This window comes from Phyllobates terribilis, unplaced genomic scaffold, assembly GCF_046119375.1.
Source record: "Phyllobates terribilis strain yellow unplaced genomic scaffold, ASM4611937v1 Scaffold_5__5_contigs__length_657084704, whole genome shotgun sequence".
Lineage (NCBI taxonomy): Eukaryota > Metazoa > Chordata > Amphibia > Anura > Dendrobatidae > Phyllobates > Phyllobates terribilis.
In genome coordinates, this window is record NW_027362765.1 from 653426671 (window position 1) to 653443499 (window position 16829).

The 16829-nt window shown below is 42.9% G+C and overlaps 6 non-coding genes across 6 annotated transcripts; all 6 read right to left on the bottom strand.

Annotated features, from left to right (window-relative positions):
• Positions 1-899: 899 nt before the first annotated feature.
• On the bottom strand, positions 900-1090 carry LOC141275132 (U2 spliceosomal RNA). The gene has a single exon (XR_012323383.1). It is a non-coding gene; the product is annotated as a U2 spliceosomal RNA (small nuclear RNA).
• Positions 1091-2205: 1115 nt separating this feature from the next.
• On the bottom strand, positions 2206-2396 carry LOC141150062 (U2 spliceosomal RNA). The gene has a single exon (XR_012246333.1). It is a non-coding gene; the product is annotated as a U2 spliceosomal RNA (small nuclear RNA).
• Positions 2397-3511: 1115 nt separating this feature from the next.
• LOC141275133 (U2 spliceosomal RNA) lies at positions 3512-3702 on the bottom strand. Its single transcript, XR_012323384.1, has one exon. It is a non-coding gene; the product is annotated as a U2 spliceosomal RNA (small nuclear RNA).
• A 1115-nt stretch (positions 3703-4817) lies between these two features.
• LOC141275134 (U2 spliceosomal RNA) lies at positions 4818-5008 on the bottom strand. The gene has a single exon (XR_012323385.1). It is a non-coding gene; the product is annotated as a U2 spliceosomal RNA (small nuclear RNA).
• A 1115-nt stretch (positions 5009-6123) lies between these two features.
• On the bottom strand, positions 6124-6313 carry LOC141150504 (U2 spliceosomal RNA). The gene has a single exon (XR_012246692.1). It is a non-coding gene; the product is annotated as a U2 spliceosomal RNA (small nuclear RNA).
• Positions 6314-12485: 6172 nt separating this feature from the next.
• On the bottom strand, positions 12486-12673 carry LOC141150435 (U2 spliceosomal RNA). Its single transcript, XR_012246638.1, has one exon. It is a non-coding gene; the product is annotated as a U2 spliceosomal RNA (small nuclear RNA).
• Positions 12674-16829: the final 4156 nt, after the last annotated feature.

The following is a 16829-nucleotide window of genomic DNA, read 5'->3' on the forward strand; positions in this document are numbered from 1 at the left end:
ACCCGCCTCAACACCGTTGGAAGGGAGGAGAACCAATTAAGGCGGGGGGTGGGGTGGAACGAGCAGCTGTCTACCCTTAGCAGGAGGGCTCCTGATTACATACCTCTCCTGCTGCTGCTGCTGCTGGCTGTCCAGCAGCAGACTGAAGGTGGCTGCTGCTGTGCACAGGTATATAAAGGCTCAGAGCCTATTATGACACGCGCAGCCAGCGTTCCATTGCCACATTCCATCTACTGCAGGCAGGATACCTGGCTGGCTGAATGTCGCTGAGAAGCTCACAGAGACCGCCATAAGCAACAGTTTAACAGAATGCCACAGACTAATCAACCAAACTTTTTGGGTTGGGTTCTCTTTTATAGTCTGCAGGCATTAAATGAAAGAAGTCAGTGTTCCAGCAGAAGGAGACAACGTTTCAGAAAAGGCATTGTAGCAAACCAAAAAAGAAATTTTAAGCGCAGCAGAGTAACCAGCGCACATACCTGTTAGCTCAGGTGAGTTTAAAAGGCTGCTGTTGATAACAAGGGCATTTGCTAAATAGATGGTGTGTGTGCAACAATATACTGAAAGGTCAATTATATTGTGCAGCTTATCTCACCACCTGTAGTTATTTAGGTGAAAGCTCCAAAATGCTTGCCTAATATGTCTGTTTATCCAAAAGGAAGTAAAAAGGGAGAGCTAGAAAGATAGCATTGCATCACATTACATGGCAATGCAATGCACAGTTGCTGAAGTTGAACCAAAATGAGCTTGTAATCTGGCTTCTGCAACTTTGAACATGAAAAATCCAATGAGGAGAAGAAAAGCAAAGCCAAAGAGTCCATCCCAAAATCCGACAAACAAGCAAAATGAACAAAAAACATTGAATTCAATTCTTTCTGATTTTAGAAACTGCATTAAAGAAGGGGTGCACCGGTCCTGGAGATACTGCAATACCAGGTCAATGCGTGGAGTGGACAGAGCAAGCTCTTTTTCCATCTCCCTGTTCTAAAAATCCATTTAATATATGGTCCCCAGATAGGGGACGTATCAGATATTAAACTGATAAGAACAGATACTACACTTGATCTTAGCCAAAAGGCCGAGAAGCGATAACCAGAATTGGTTTCAAACTACGGAGCCACCCAAGGATCCTGAAAAGTCCATTTGTGGAGATGAGCTCCTGGACTCCCGTTAAGAAGACATGTTGTCAACCTCTAGATCCCTTACATGCCTGCACTTTTCGGCTTGCTGCTGCTGCAATCCACGCGTTTTAGATCTGCATAACTCCACCTCTTTAAACACAGCACCTTCACCCCCTGCTGTTCCCACCCGCCTCAACACCGTTGGAAGGGAGGAGAACCAATTAAGGCGGGGGGTGGGGTGGAACGAGCAGCTGTCTACCCTTAGCAGGAGGGCTCCTGATTACATACCTCTCCTGCTGCTGCTGCTGCTGGCTGTCCAGCAGCAGACTGAAGGTGGCTGCTGCTGTGCACAGGTATATAAAGGCTCAGAGCCTATTATGACACGCGCAGCCAGCGTTCCATTGCCACATTCCATCTACTGCAGGCAGGATACCTGGCTGGCTGAATGTCGCTGAGAAGCTCACAGAGACCGCCATAAGCAACAGTTTAACAGAATGCCACAGACTAATCAACCAAACTTTTTGGGTTGGGTTCTCTTTTATAGTCTGCAGGCATTAAATGAAAGAAGTCAGTGTTCCAGCAGAAGGAGACAACGTTTCAGAAAAGGCATTGTAGCAAACCAAAAAAGAAATTTTAAGCGCAGCAGAGTAACCAGCGCACATACCTGTTAGCTCAGGTGAGTTTAAAAGGCTGCTGTTGATAACAAGGGCATTTGCTAAATAGATGGTGTGTGTGCAACAATATACTGAAAGGTCAATTATATTGTGCAGCTTATCTCACCACCTGTAGTTATTTAGGTGAAAGCTCCAAAATGCTTGCCTAATATGTCTGTTTATCCAAAAGGAAGTAAAAAGGGAGAGCTAGAAAGATAGCATTGCATCACATTACATGGCAATGCAATGCACAGTTGCTGAAGTTGAACCAAAATGAGCTTGTAATCTGGCTTCTGCAACTTTGAACATGAAAAATCCAATGAGGAGAAGAAAAGCAAAGCCAAAGAGTCCATCCCAAAATCCGACAAACAAGCAAAATGAACAAAAAACATTGAATTCAATTCTTTCTGATTTTAGAAACTGCATTAAAGAAGGGGTGCACCGGTCCTGGAGATACTGCAATACCAGGTCAATGCGTGGAGTGGACAGAGCAAGCTCTTTTTCCATCTCCCTGTTCTAAAAATCCATTTAATATATGGTCCCCAGATAGGGGACGTATCAGATATTAAACCAATAAGAACAGATACTACACTTGATCTTAGCCAAAAGGCCGAGAAGCGATAACCAGAATTGGTTTCAAACTACGGAGCCACCCAAGGATCCTGAAAAGTCCATTTGTGGAGCTGAGCTCCTGGACTCCCGTTAAGAAGACATGTTGTCAACCTCTAGATCCCTTACATGCCTGCACTTTTCGGCTTGCTGCTGCTGCAATCCACGCGTTTTAGATCTGCATAACTCCACCTCTTTAAACACAGCACCTTCACCCCCTGCTGTTCCCACCCGCCTCAACACCGTTGGAAGGGAGGAGAACCAATTAAGGCGGGGGGTGGGGTGGAACGAGCAGCTGTCTACCCTTAGCAGGAGGGCTCCTGATTACATACCTCTCCTGCTGCTGCTGCTGCTGGCTGTCCAGCAGCAGACTGAAGGTGGCTGCTGCTGTGCACAGGTATATAAAGGCTCAGAGCCTATTATGACACGCGCAGCCAGCGTTCCATTGCCACATTCCATCTACTGCAGGCAGGATACCTGGCTGGCTGAATGTCGCTGAGAAGCTCACAGAGACCGCCATAAGCAACAGTTTAACAGAATGCCACAGACTAATCAACCAAACTTTTTGGGTTGGGTTCTCTTTTATAGTCTGCAGGCATTAAATGAAAGAAGTCAGTGTTCCAGCAGAAGGAGACAACGTTTCAGAAAAGGCATTGTAGCAAACCAAAAAAGAAATTTTAAGCGCAGCAGAGTAACCAGCGCACATACCTGTTAGCTCAGGTGAGTTTAAAAGGCTGCTGTTGATAACAAGGGCATTTGCTAAATAGATGGTGTGTGTGCAACAATATACTGAAAGGTCAATTATATTGTGCAGCTTATCTCACCACCTGTAGTTATTTAGGTGAAAGCTCCAAAATGCTTGCCTAATATGTCTGTTTATCCAAAAGGAAGTAAAAAGGGAGAGCTAGAAAGATAGCATTGCATCACATTACATGGCAATGCAATGCACAGTTGCTGAAGTTGAACCAAAATGAGCTTGTAATCTGGCTTCTGCAACTTTGAACATGAAAAATCCAATGAGGAGAAGAAAAGCAAAGCCAAAGAGTCCATCCCAAAATCCGACAAACAAGCAAAATGAACAAAAAACATTGAATTCAATTCTTTCTGATTTTAGAAACTGCATTAAAGAAGGGGTGCACCGGTCCTGGAGATACTGCAATACCAGGTCAATGCGTGGAGTGGACAGAGCAAGCTCTTTTTCCATCTCCCTGTTCTAAAAATCCATTTAATATATGGTCCCCAGATAGGGGACGTATCAGATATTAAACTGATAAGAACAGATACTACACTTGATCTTAGCCAAAAGGCCGAGAAGCGATAACCATAATTGGTTTCAAACTACGGAGCCACCCAAGGATCCTGAAAAGTCCATTTGTGGAGATGAACTCCTGGACTCCCGTTAAGAAGACATGTTGTCAACCTCTAGATCCCTTACATGCCTGCACTTTTCGGCTTGCTGCTGCTGCAATCCACGCGTTTTAGATCTGCATAACTCCACCTCTTTAAACACAGCACCTTCACCCCCTGCTGTTCCCACCCGCCTCAACACCGTTGGAAGGGAGGAGAACCAATTAAGGCGGGGGGTGGGGTGGAACGAGCAGCTGTCTACCCTTAGCAGGAGGGCTCCTGATTACATACCTCTCCTGCTGCTGCTGCTGCTGGCTGTCCAGCAGCAGACTGAAGGTGGCTGCTGCTGTGCACAGGTATATAAAGGCTCAGAGCCTATTATGACACGCGCAGCCAGCGTTCCATTGCCACATTCCATCTACTGCAGGCAGGATACCTGGCTGGCTGAATGTCGCTGAGAAGCTCACAGAGACCGCCATAAGCAACAGTTTAACAGAATGCCACAGACTAATCAACCAAACTTTTTGGGTTGGGTTCTCTTTTATAGTCTGCAGGCATTAAATGAAAGAAGTCAGTGTTCCAGCAGAAGGAGACAACGTTTCAGAAAAGGCATTGTAGCAAACCAAAAAAGAAATTTTAAGCGCAGCAGAGTAACCAGCGCACATACCTGTTAGCTCAGGTGACTTTAAAAGGCTGCTGTTGATAACAAGGGCATTTGCTAAATAGATGGTGTGTGTGCAACAATATACTGAAAGGTCAATTATATTGTGCAGCTTATCTCACCACCTGTAGTTATTTAGGTGAAAGCTCCAAAATGCTTGCCTAATATGTCTGTTTATCCAAAAGGAAGTAAAAAGGGAGAGCTAGAAAGATAGCATTGCATCACATTACATGGCAATGCAATGCACAGTTGCTGAAGTTGAACCAAAATGAGCTTGTAATCTGGCTTCTGCAACTTTGAACATGAAAAATCCAATGAGGAGAAGAAAAGCAAAGCCAAAGAGTCCATCCCAAAATCCGACAAACAAGCAAAATGAACAAAAAACATTGAATTCAATTCTTTCTGATTTTAGAAACTGCATTAAAGAAGGGGTGCACCGGTCCTGGAGATACTGCAATACCAGGTCAATGCGTGGAGTGGACAGAGCAAGCTCTTTTTCCATCTCCCTGTTCTAAAAATCCATTTAATATATGGTCCCCAGATAGGGGACGTATCAGATATTAAACTGATAAGAACAGATACTACACTTGATCTTAGCCAAAAGGCCGAGAAGCGATAACCAGAATTGGTTTCAAACTACGGAGCCACCCAAGGATCCTGAAAAGTCCATTTGTGGAGATGAGCTCCTGGACTCCCGTTAAGAAGACATGTTGTCAACCTCTAGATCCCTTACATGCCTGCACTTTTCGGCTTGCTGCTGCTGCAATCCACGCGTTTTAGATCTGCATAACTCCACCTCTTTAAACACAGCACCTTCACCCCCTGCTGTTCCCACCCGCCTCAACACCGTTGGAAGGGAGGAGAACCAATTAAGGCGGGGGGTGGGGTGGAACGAGCAGCTGTCTACCCTTAGCAGGAGGGCTCCTGATTACATACCTCTCCTGCTGCTGCTGCTGCTGGCTGTCCAGCAGCAGACTGAAGGTGGCTGCTGCTGTGCACAGGTATATAAAGGCTCAGAGCCTATTATGACACGCGCAGCCAGCGTTCCATTGCCACATTCCATCTACTGCAGGCAGGATACCTGGCTGGCTGAATGTCGCTGAGAAGCTCACAGAGACCGCCATAAGCAACAGTTTAACAGAATGCCACAGACTAATCAACCAAACTTTTTGGGTTGGGTTCTCTTTTATAGTCTGCAGGCATTAAATGAAAGAAGTCAGTGTTCCAGCAGAAGGAGACAACGTTTCAGAAAAAGCATTGTAGCAAACCAAAAAAGAAATTTTAAGCGCAGCAGAGTAACCAGCGCACATACCTGTTAGCTCAGGTGAGTTTAAAAGGCTGCTGTTGATAACAAGGGCATTTGCTAAATAGATGGTGTGTGTGCAACAATATACTGAAAGGTCAATTATATTGTGCAGCTTATCTCACCACCTGTAGTTATTTAGGTGAAAGCTCCAAAATGCTTGCCTAATATGTCTGTTTATCCAAAAGGAAGTAAAAAGGGAGAGCTAGAAAGATAGCATTGCATCACATTACATGGCAATGCAATGCACAGTTGCTGAAGTTGAACCAAAATGAGCTTGTAATCTGGCTTCTGCAACTTTGAACATGAAAAATCCAATGAGGAGAAGAAAAGCAAAGCCAAAGAGTCCATCCCAAAATCCGACAAACAAGCAAAATGAACAAAAAACATTGAATTCAATTCTTTCTGATTTTAGAAACTGCATTAAAGAAGGGGTGCACCGGTCCTGGAGATACTGCAATACCAGGTCAATGCGTGGAGTGGACAGAGCAAGCTCTTTTTCCATCTCCCTGTTCTAAAAATCCATTTAATATATGGTCCCCAGATAGGGGACGTATCAGATATTAAACTGATAAGAACAGATCAGGTTTCAACATATTTTATTAAGTGCGTAAAAGATGGTTTACAATCAAAAGCAACAACACAAACAGTACATTATTAAAACACAGAATTCCACCCATAAAAACCCCATATACGATTGGCATCCCTTCTCCCAATACATTTGACATCCCTCAAGTAATAAATATACATCTGGCTAAAAGCAATTTTAAGACAATCCTTCACAGAAATAGCATCACGTTTAAAAAGTAAAATATTGCGTGCCTTCCAAAAGGCGTCTTTAAAACAGTTAATCATACACCAACATATACAATACTGTTGAGGGGTCGGACATTTAAAAAGGCCATATAAAACATATTCATGGTTAAAATCTCTTAAACCGCAAGTCCATTTTAAAAGAATCCCAACTTTGTGCCAAAGTTCCTGTGCAAATGGGCATTTCCACATAAGGTGCAAGGTGGTTTCGTCATTAACACATGAGTCTCTGGGGCATTTGGCTCTGGCCACCAGGCCTCTCCTGTGTTGAAACTCTCTGGTGGGGAGGCACTGGTGGACCACCATCCATGCGATGTCCTTATGTCCATTTGCTAAGAATTTCCCGAAGACATTCTTCCAAACTTGCTTCGATCTCTCTTCTGAGAAATTTACTATGGGGGTCACATCTTCATTCCTCCTCAGAAAAGATAAAAGCTTCTTGCGGTCTTTAAAAATGTCCATATTAAAATCACCAAGGCTATAAAATCGAACAGTCTTTTCTAAGATTGCTTGGTGTTTGGGGGGGCATAGTAAAACAGGGGAATTCAACGACAACTTAAACCATCTTTTAAAAATCATCCCACAAGTATATTTTAAAAAATAACTTAGCGCACTATTACCATTAAAATGTTTGAAACAAAAGCAGAAATAATTTAAATACAAATAAATATGTAAGTCGGGGACATCCCTTCCGCCGTTCATTTTATTCTTCCTCATTATTTCTCGCCTTAATTTTTCCATTTTGGAGTTCCATAAAAACATAAAGATCATCCTAGTCATTTTTTTAATTAAAACATCAGAGGGGGGGTACACCATAGCTATATACAGTATGAGGGGTAACAACACTGATTTTATAATTAAAATTTTCCCCTCCATTGTTAGGGACCTCAAACCCCAAAATGATATTTTCTTTGACATTTTTTCTATGACATTCTCCCAGCTTTGAGTTCCCACATTCTCCTCGTTAAAAACAACTCCAAGAATTTTTACATTGTCTCATTTTATAGTGAGCTGCGGGAGTTGGGCGGTGTCCCAGGATCCCAAAGTCAGACATTCAGATTTATTTAAATTAAGTTTCAAACCGGATGCCTGGGAAAAAAAATCAATGCGCAACACCGCCCTCCGGAGGGAAGCAGGGTCCACGCACACAACCGTCACGTCATCCATGTAGCCAAAGACTCTCACATCACTGCCACCTCCGCCAGGAACAGGAACCCCTCTAATCACTTTGTCTTTTCTTATTGCGCTCAGCAGGGGCTCCATGGCGCAGATGAACAGGATGGGCGACAAGGGGCATCCCTGCTTCACTCCGGACTCAAGGGGAACTCCATCTGTTAAAAAGCCATTAAGAGAAATTTGACTAAAACAATTTTTATATAAAATCTTAATACAATTTAAAAGCATATTAGGGATACCCATTCTTTTTAAAACTCTAAAAAGAAATCTATGAGAGACTCTATCGAAAGCTTTTTCAAAATCTAGGGCTAAAAGAGCTACATTTTGATCCCGGTCTCTGGAATACCAAATTACATCCCTTAATACGTTTAAAACCTCTGAAATACTTCTGCCTGGTACACTACATACCTGCTCAGGCCGGATCAGTTTGGCAATGACACTCCTGAGGCGGTCAGCAACCACCTTAGCAAGTACCTTGTAATCAACATTTAGGAGAGTTATGGGTCTCCAATTCGCTAGAGCACTGCGGTCACCTTTTTTATATATCAAAGACACCACTCCTCTCCTCCACGAAAATGGCAACTGTTCACAAATAAAAACTTCTTTAAAAAGCATAAAAAGGTCCTCTTTTAAAATGTCCCAAAAAGTAAGGTAAAATTCTACAGGTAGTCCGTCACACCCAGGTGCTTTACCCTTAGAGAAACTTTTAAAAACATAAAATAATTCCTCTAAAACAATATCGCGTTCTAAAAACTCCTGGTCTGTAAAATTTAACTTAAAATCGAGATCATTAAGAGCATCAGATAAAAAGGACTCATCTATACACTTTTTACTAAAAAGATGCTTATAAAAGTTAAAAGTAGCATTCAACATTCCCTGCATAGATGTTTCACCCTCTAGATTTGTGATCACTTCTCTTTTATCCATGACTTTTTTGAAGAAGAAGCGAGAGCACTTCTCCCCCTCCTCCAAGTGCTGCACTCTAGAGTTAAAAATAACCTCTTTCCCCTTTGTGTCTATGCAGTTCTGAATTTCAGTTTTTAGGCCAGCAATATCATCTCCCACCTCCACCCCTAGCTCTTTGAATTTAAAAAGTGTTTGTAGTTTGGTGTTAAGATCACTAAAACATCTTTTTTTCTCGCTGGCTTTACGTCTCCCTGCTTTTATAAAAAACATTCTGACTTTTTTTTTCAAAATTTCCCACCAGGTTACCATAGGGGCATCAGAAGGTTTTTGTCGCCGCCAGGCTTGATAGGCTTTAACAAAGTCTTGTCGAATCAGAGGGTCCTCCAGCAGGTAAGTACTTAGACGCCAGAGGCCCCTGTTGACCCTCTGTTCATCCCGGTATTCTAGGTGCACCTCCAAGCCCTTATGGTCAGAAAATATATTTGATGTTAAAACACATTTTACAGGGTTAAAATCATCTGATAGGAAAATAAAATCGATCCTGGAGGACACCCCTCTTCCGGACCACGTGTAACCAGGGTCCGTCGGCAGGAGTGACCTCCACGCATCGCATAATTTAAAATCAGTTATAAAATCTTTCAATAGATGACATGACTTATCCAATTTGCGTAAAGGGTCACCCCCCGCTCGTTGTTCACTAGCACAAAGACAATTAAAATCACCCCCTACGATCAGGGGAGGTGACCCAGTACAGTACAATGGCAATATCCCAAATAAATTAATTCTCTCTTGCTTATCAGGGGGAGCATAAACATTCATTACACGTAGGATAAAACCATTAAATTTAAAATGCACTAAAACCACTCTGCCTGGTACTATTTCTGTGACAGCATTTATAGTAATATTTCTCCCACGACAGAGGAAGCCCACCCCTGCTGACTTGTTGTCGTTGGAGCCAGACCAGATGGAGGGCCCCAGTCTCCAATCTGTCTTGATATCATTATAATTTAGTGCATGTTGTATCCCGCATTCCTGTAATAAACAGATGTCAAAGTCAGTGGTTTCTAAGTACTTAAATAGAGCAGCCCTACGAACTGAGCTCTTTAATGACCTCACATTCAGTGAGACAAGTCTTAATGTGGGCATTCATAGGTCAGGGTGGTGGATCTTCCATGAGGACACCTGACTCAAAGCCCTGTATATCAAATTGCTCCAGGACATCCGGGCTAGAGGACCCAAACGACTCGATATTCTGTGAGCCGGCGGTTGCCCCCTCGTAGGTCACGGTTCCCAGCCACATTCCAGGAGACGCTGGGGCTTCGACATTCCGTCTCTTTTTCGGGGCAGACTCCACTAGGTCACTGGTGCAGTCCTCCTCTTCCTCCACCTCCTCCAGGGGGGGAGACTGGTCCATCAGGACAAGATCAGCAACACAGATTTCCTGATGTTCGCCACCTAGAAGCAAAGCCCCCTCATCAGGCTGGCTAATCGCCCTGGAAGATCCTGAGGCCATCGCTGCGTGGTCCCCTGTAGCCAACCGCACAGGGGCACCACCCTCCAGCCCAACAGGATCGGTATCGGGAACCATCGATACGGAGGATACCCTCCCAGAAGGAGGACCCCCCCGCTCCGGTCCATGCGAGGTCCGCCCATCGTTAAGGGACTTCGATGCAGGGGCCGCCCCAGAGGGGCCTCCGGCTCCCTGCTCCATCCCAGCCTTCTCGCCCTTCGAACCGCCCTCCGACGCCGGCCTGCCAGTGAAGACCGGTGGGCGCATCGGCTCAGCTTCAGAAGATGCAGCTTCTGCGTAGGTCCTGGTCCTGGTCCTGTTGGGGCATCCTCGGAACATGTGCCCCGCCTCACCGCAGAAATTACATTTCCTCCCAGCGGGACAGTCCTTCATTAAATGTCCGTAACAGCTGCAATTATTGCAGCGGTCTACTTTCCTGCCCGTGCAGGACGTTTGGGTATGACCCATTTGTCCACAGTTCCTGCAACATACTGGCATTCCAGGATAAGATAAGTAGCCTCTGCTCTTACCGATTACGAAGGTTGAGGGAGGGTGTAGCATTCCTCCCACTCCACTAAGGTCCCTCTTTAGACGGGCCATATACCTTCTCTTGCCGCACCAGAAGCCTACCGCGTTCTTCACAGTACCCAGGTATCTCAAATCATCACAATAGCGGGTAAGGTAGGTCGAGATGTCTGCAGCTTCCAGAAAGGGGTTCGGGAAATGCACCACGATGGGGATCTCGTCATAAGCATACAAGAGACAAGAGGTTAGTCCATCCAATTCATCTAAGTAGTTTTTCTCGTTTACCTTTTGTACGAGTTGCTGACAGCATCCCTGGCTCTTGAAGGTGATGGTGTAAGTCCCCTTGTACTCGTTGTCCTGGAAGCAGAATATGTCTTCCCGCCGAAACTCCAGAACTTCAAGAAGAATCCTATGGCAGATGTAGTCCAAATTCTTCTCCATCCTCGATGCTGCTCCAACTTCAATCCTCACGGTGTTCCGCATCCGGGCATCACCCGATGAATATGTGAGCGTTGCCGGCATCCTTCACTCAGGAACGTACCGACACTTCTCTCTGAAAGGCGCAAGCCTTCATGGGATCCCTTCCCGTTGCTCCCGGACTAATCCTTCCTCCCAATAGCAGCAGGGGGGTTAAGTCCCCCCGAAGAGGAACGATCCCCCCAGGCCGAGAGAAAGGGTACCAAGAGCACCTCACAGGCAAGACCACACAGGTAAACCTGATAGATCGTGCCAAAAGGCCGAGAAGCGATAACCAGAATTGGTTTCAAACTACGGAGCCACCCAAGGATCCTGAAAAGTCCATTTGTGGAGATGAGCTCCTGGACTCCCGTTAAGAAGACATGTTGTCAACCTCTAGATCCCTTACATGCCTGCACATTTCGGCTTGCTGCTGCTGCAATCCACGCGTTTTAGATCTGCATAACTCCACCTCTTTAAACACAGCACCTTCACCCCCTGCTGTTCCCACCCGCCTCAACACCGTTGGAAGGGAGGAGAACCAATTAAGGCGGGGGGTGGGGTGGAACGAGCAGCTGTCTACCCTTAGCAGGAGGGCTCCTGATTACATACCTCTCCTGCTGCTGCTGCTGGCTGTCCAGCAGCAGACTGAAGGTGGCTGCTGCTGTGCACAGGTATATAAAGGCTCAGAGCCTATTATGACACGCGCAGCCAGCGTTCCATTGCCACATTCCATCTACTGCAGGCAGGATACCTGGCTGGCTGAATGTCGCTGAGAAGCTCACAGAGACCGCCATAAGCAACAGTTTAACAGAATGCCACAGACTAATCAACCAAACTTTTTGGGTTGGGTTCTCTTTTATAGTCTGCAGGCATTAAATGAAAGAAGTCAGTGTTCCAGCAGAAGGAGACAACGTTTCAGAAAAGGCATTGTAGCAAACCAAAAAAGAAATTTTAAGCGCAGCAGAGTAACCAGCGCACATACCTGTTAGCTCAGGTGAGTTTAAAAGGCTGCTGTTGATAACAAGGGCATTTGCTAAATAGATGGTGTGTGTGCAACAATATACTGAAAGGTCAATTATATTGTGCAGCTTATCTCACCACCTGTAGTTATTTAGGTGAAAGCTCCAAAATGCTTGCCTAATATGTCTGTTTATCCAAAAGGAAGTAAAAAGGGAGAGCTAGAAAGATAGCATTGCATCACATTACATGGCAATGCAATGCACAGATGCTGAAGTTGAACCAAAATGAGCTTGTAATCTGGCTTCTGCAACTTTGAACATGAAAAATCCAATGAGGAGAAGAAAAGCAAAGCCAAAGAGTCCATCCCAAAATCCGACAAACAAGCAAAATGAACAAAAAACATTGAATTCAATTCTTTCTGATTTTAGAAACTGCATTAAAGAAGGGATGCACCGGTCCTGGAGATACTGCAATACCAGGTCAATGCGTGGAGTGGACAGAGCAAGCTCTTTTTCCATCTCCCTGTTCTAAAAATCCATTTAATATATTGTCCCCAGATAGGGGACGTATCAGATATTAAACTGATAAGAACAGATTTTTTTTTAATTTCGCTATCCCCTGCAGAGGGATAAAACCGTTTATTAAAACTTTAACAAATTACAAGCATAATTACACAAATACCAAACGTTAAAAGACAAATGAAATTTACAAAACAAAAAAATACAAAGATTTTAAATAATTAGGTTCCATTGGTCAACAAGCCATTTTTTGGAAATATGTATATTCTTCTTTTTGTCAATTAAATAATAAGTATACATTTCACATAAACATAAACTTAAAACATCATTCACTGATAAAACATCTTGTTTAAAAATAGCAATGTTGCGCGCTTTCCAGAGAGATGACTTGGCGCAGTTCACTGTCTTCCAAGCCATTGTGTACTGGTCCATTGTGGGGCATTCCATAAGTCCGTATAGCACAGTTTTATATGTAAAGTCCTTGAGGTCTGCCACCCTTTCCAGTAGGGGGAGCAGTCTTCTCCAGAAATCCTTTGCAAAATTACATGTCCATAATAGATGTTCCACCGTTTCCTCGTCTTGGCATCCGGCTCTTGGGCAGATGGCAGACCTCACAAATCCTCTTCTGTATTGGAATGCCCGGCAAGGAAGACAGCGGTGCATGCAACTCCAAGCCAGATCTCTCTGTTCATTAAAAAGATAAAAAACGTTAATCATTTTCCAGATAGACATAGATTTGTCATCATCATATCTGTCAACATTACATATTTCCTCACTTTTACGTATTTCTTTAATTAGTTTCTTACTATTTCTTAATTCCTCTATTTTCTTAGTCCCTAAATTAAAATCGGACACTATTTTCCTTAAAATCTCATAATGCGTCGACAAATTAAAAGCATGGGGCACAGATATATTAACTTCATACCATCCAAACTTTCTCATAAAAAATCCTGTATTAAAACGCATAAAAAAGGACCAATAGTGATTCTTAAAAAGGGCATTAAAACAGTAAACGAACAGATGGATTAAAAGAAACCTATTAAAATCTGGAAAATCTTTACCACCTTTTACTTTTGATTTCATCACGATTTCTCTTTTCAGCTTTTCCATTTTTGAGTTCCAAAAGAAGGTAAAACAGGTTTTGGTTATCTTTTTTAAAACATTAACAGGCGGGGGGAAAACCATGCTAAGATACAATAAAAGAGGTAAAATCACCATCTTTAAAACCAATACTTTACCCTCCATTGTAAGTCTCCTCATGTTCCACATACATATTTTCGTATTTACTTTCTGTGTAACTGTTTCCCAACTATTATAACCATCATTATTTTCAGTGAATGATATACCTAAAATGGAAATGGATTCGGAGACATTAATTGGTACATCACGTAAAATCATCCCCCCAACACTTAAAATGTTACACTTATTAAAATTGATTTTAAAACCAGAAGCTAGGCAAAAGGATTGCACTTGATGGAGAGTGGCCGTAAGTGATGGTGCATCTGTACACAAGACCGCTACGTCATCCATGTAGCCTACAACCTTGGCCTCCAAACCACCGCTTCCAGGCAGAGGGACACCGCATATCTGTTTATTTTGGCGTATTGCACATAACATTGGTTCCAGTGCACAGATAAACAGTAGGGGGGACAGAGGGCATCCCTGTTTCACCCCTGACCGTAAAAATACCTCTTGTGTCTTAAAACCATTCACTAAAATCTTACTTGTACAATCCTTGTAAAATGCTTTAAGCGATAGTAAAAACCCTTCTGGTATGCCCATTTTCTCTAAAACTTTAAAAAGGTAAAAGTGTGAGACACGGTCAAATGCTTTTTCAAAATCAATAGATAAAATCGCCATTTTCCCCTTTCTGTCTTTCACATCCTCAATACAGTCTTTCACTAAATTCAGATTGTCCCATATACTGCGCCCCGGCACCCCACACACTTGATTAGAATGAATAACTTTGCTGATGACTTCTTTTAGACGATTTGCACAAATTTTAGCCATTATTTTATAGTCACAATTTAAAAGTGTTATTGGTCTCCAGTTTTCTAATTTTGATTTATCGCCTTTTTTGTATAGGAGGGAGACTTCACCTTTCTTCCAGGAATTTAATAAAACCTTATTATTAAAAACCTCAGTAAACAAATAAAACAAATCATCTTTTAAAATATCATAAAAACATACATAAAATTCTATTGGGATGCCATGAGGACCAGGGACCTTTCCAGTTTTAAAACTTTTAATAGTTTTTAACACTTCTTGTTCCGTTAAAACTTGGGATAAAAACTCTTGGGATGCGGGATCTAAAACAGCTGTTAGTCCTTGCAGCGAATCATCCATTAATTTATTATCTATATTTTTTCCATTAAAAAGATTAGAAAAAAAAACCTCAACTTTACCCAGCATATTTTTTATATTATTCTCACCATCTATATGGTCAATTATCACGTTTTCTTTTTTATTTTTCCTAAAAAAATATCTGGAACACTTTTCATTTTCTTCTATATGTTGTACTCTAGAACGAAAAATTATCTCTTTTCCTTTTTGTTCTAGCCATTTTGAAATCTCTTCTTTAAGTTTGAAATATCAAGTTGTACATCTATCCCATTGTCTCTGAGCTTAAATAATGTTTGTAGGCGGGTATTTAAAATTCTATATTCTTCATATTTTTCTTTGGCTCTACATATACTCTTTTTAATAAAAAAGTCTTTTATTTTTACTTTCATTCTATCCCACCATACACTCATAGTCTCATTTGTTTTTTTCCCTTTTCTACATTTCCTATAAAACTCAATAAAATCTGATAAAATCTGCGGGTCGGTTAAAAGGGATACGTTCATTTTCCAGCTTTTCTTACCACATTTTTTGTTGTCATTTACTTTTATGGTAAAGGATAAAAGTTTATGGTCTGAAAATATATTAGTTAAAACTTCACATTTGGCAGGTATTGTTTTATCTGAACCAAAAATAAAATCAATCCTAGAGCTACAATTAGCATTGCTCCAAGTGAAACCGGCGTCCTCTGGGCTGTCACTATGACACTCTTTATATATGTCTATCAATTTAGCATCTTTGACTATATCATGTAGCATACCTGAGGTTTTATCGTAGTTCCTGCTTACAGAGCTGGAGCGCCGGTTTTCACCTTTTAAAACACAGTTAAAATCCCCTGCTAAGATAAAAGGTTCAGAGTTATTAATAAATAATGGTAAAAGATCAAGCATTTCGGCTCTTTCATTTTTCTCTGGAGATCCATAAAAATTTAAAAACTGCCATCTAATACCATCAAAAAAAGCTTTCACTAATAAAATACGACCTGGTAAAATTTCCTGAATAAAATCAATTAAAACGTTCCCTTTAAAAAGTATGGCTACACCCGCTGATCCTGCAGCATTCGATCCGGACCAGACAGATGGCCCACACTTCCACTCATCTTTATATTTTTGATATGACATTTCATGTGGGATATTACATTCTTGCAGAAAAAATACAGATGCAGTAAAACACGTAAAAAAATTAAAAAGAGCAGTTCTTCTCGTGTTAGATTTTATGCCTCTCACGTTGAGGGAAATACCTTTGAGTTCAGCCATCATTAGAAAATGTAGAAATTTTACTTAGGTAACTAAGAGCAACGGATTTACCTGTCCGATGAACCTGATCAGACCACTGGGCTTGCGCCTCCCTCCTCATCTGATAGTATCGTCACGAGAGTCTCCGTGGAGGAGGAAAGATTACCACATTTATATAAACCCGACGCTACACTGGCATAGCTCGGAGGGCTGGCTGGCAGAACCCGCTGGGTCTCCATTGGCTGGCCATGCAGTTCCTCATCAGGTGGGTCCCCGAGGGGTTCCGCCGCCCCTGTTTGACCTGTAGAAGGTCGTCCTATAGGAGGAGGTTGCGCACAAGGCAGAGCCTCTGACTCTTCAGAGGCAGCAAGATCCCGGTCCCCACCTGTAGCAGCGGAGACCGAAACCCCTGAGGGTCCAGCGTCCACGTCCCCTTCTGGAGAAGTGTCCATCTGTTCACCTCCTGCTGCCTCCTCCGAACCACCCTTTTTCTTTTTCTTAGGACCCACCTTTATCCACTCAGCGCCCTCAGCACTAGGAGACCCAGACTGGGCATGGGCTTCTGTGTCGGCCTTTTGCCGGTCCCTTTTGACCTTACCAGTAGTGCCCTTCTGCTCCTTCTCAGCCCTCCTTTTGGACTCCCGCAGGTCCTGCAGCCAGGTTTTGGGATTTGGTATTTTACCTGTCATAGAC